This window comes from Homarus americanus, unplaced genomic scaffold, assembly GCF_018991925.1.
Source record: "Homarus americanus isolate GMGI-L3 unplaced genomic scaffold, GMGI_Hamer_2.0 scaffold49380, whole genome shotgun sequence".
Classification (NCBI taxonomy): Eukaryota; Metazoa; Arthropoda; class Malacostraca; order Decapoda; family Nephropidae; genus Homarus; species Homarus americanus.
Window position 1 is genome coordinate 2,417 of NW_024756093.1, and position 1,897 is coordinate 4,313.

At 54.9% G+C, this 1,897-nt stretch overlaps 1 pseudogene; it reads right to left on the reverse strand.

Annotated features, from left to right (window-relative positions):
• Positions 1 to 1,342: 1,342 nt before the first annotated feature.
• On the reverse strand, positions 1,343 to 1,506 carry LOC121856728 (annotated as a pseudogene).
• Between the last annotated feature and the right edge of the window lie 391 nt (positions 1,507 to 1,897).

The window sequence follows — 1,897 nt, forward strand, 5'->3', positions numbered from 1 at the left end:
GGTTTGAGGGGCTTGTCGCGGGGGTACCAAGCGGCCATGGCGCCGGTACTCCCACCCCTGACTCCGTTCCTTCTTATTCTTAAGACTGAGAGAGAGAGAGGAAGGTTTGAGGGGCTTGTCGCGGGGGTACCAGCGGCCATGGCGCCGGCACTCCCACCCCTGACTCCGTTCCTTCTTATTCTTCTTCTTCTTCTTCTGACAGAGAGAGGAAGGTTTGAGGGGCTTGTCGCGGGGGTACCAGCGGCCATGGCGCCGGCACTCCCACCCCTAACTCCGTTCCTTCTCATTCTCAACGAGCAGCTTAGGTGCTCGGCCCTCTCAGCAACATCAATAGTGGTAAATAGCCAATAGGAAAAGTGTTCCAGCAGAACATCTCTCGCAGAGTCATATACACAGTTTTAATGCATATACACTCGTGTTCCACCCTTACTCGGCCGCACCTTTGCCGCTTAAACTTTGACCTCTTTCCCCGTTCCCGCATGCCACAGTAGTGGCACTTGTTTATCCGGAGAAAGAGAGTCGCAGTATTAATTGGCGTGAGCGGCCTTTCCGGCTGCAGAACTAGTGCTCTATCCCGGCGAGCGCCGTTATGAGGCGCAACACCGTCTTTAACGCGTTTAGAGAGAACTCCCCCTGCCTCCCTCCCAGGCCTGTCATGAGATAGACGTGGACTCGTGGCAAACTCTCAAAGAGAACGCCCACACCCACACCGCGTCTGACCGTGGGAGAGGGTGGAGGAGAGCGTGAGGAAGAGCACAGCGTCACCCAAACATTCTCGTCCCGACGAGAGCAATTGTCATCTCTCTGCCTGCGCCACTACAAGGTAGACTGCGGGCCCAGGCGCACTCATCAATTTAGGTTCCACTGCAATGCATGCCAAGCACTCTTTTCGAGGCGATAGACGAAATTCCGGCGGGGCTTACTTAAAAGATATCCGACCCGGTTTCGTTTCCTCTTCGTGGGATGGAGTGCTTCTTCTCCGAGAGAGAAGGAGGAGGACGTGTGCCTCTTAGAACAAGTGCAGCATCAGCCATGAGCGGCCGACGGCCATTCGTGTATCTGTGGACAGCAGGCAAAAGAGCGCCTCCAGTTATTTGCGAGGGCGACAACTGTCGTCGGGACGGGACACACACACACATGGGTGTGTGCCCGGCTTTGTTGTGGTTGAATGTGGGTGCGCCAAGTCCATGGACTTCCTAGTGATAGGCTTGTTTTTAAGGGCACGCCTGGCGCAAGGCGCGGGCGATTAAACCCCAAGGCGGAAGCTCGGTTCGGGTTACCCTCGTGTCGGGAAGACAGTCAGCAGGCACCGAACTCGCAGCAACCGATGGATGTATATTTCCGACCCTCGTAGAGGAGTGGCGGCGACAATCTCATATGGCTGCCGCCGCCACAATATGCATTCAACTTGTCGATGTATTTGGTATTCTTGCGATTCACATACCGACACGCAGTTTGCTGCCGTCTTCATCGACCCACGAGCCGAGTGATCTCCCGTTAAGAGTTGTGTATTTGCCATTTGCTCTTTTTGCAACTAACCATCACAGGTCGAGTCTCAATGAAAGGGTTTGACAGACATAGCCCAAGTTTGTGGTTTGGGTTTGGCCGGACGGCTTGTTGTTGTTGTTTTTTGACACTTGAATTTCACTCTTTTTGGGTCAAGAGGCTTATTCGCCGGTAGTAAGGAACGGACGGGCAGCCGTCCAAAGCCCCGTCCGTCCTCCTCCTCCGGTCTTCGCGCTCTCGCCCGAGTGTGGTCCACCTACAGCGTGGTACCTATTTTTGGTGCAGGGGCCGGGATTGTCCTCTTTCGCTGCTGGAGCTGCCAGAGCAGAGCCCGAGACTGCCCAAATCAGGAGAGTAGTAGTTTTAAGAGCGCCCCGTTCTCTTTCTCTCT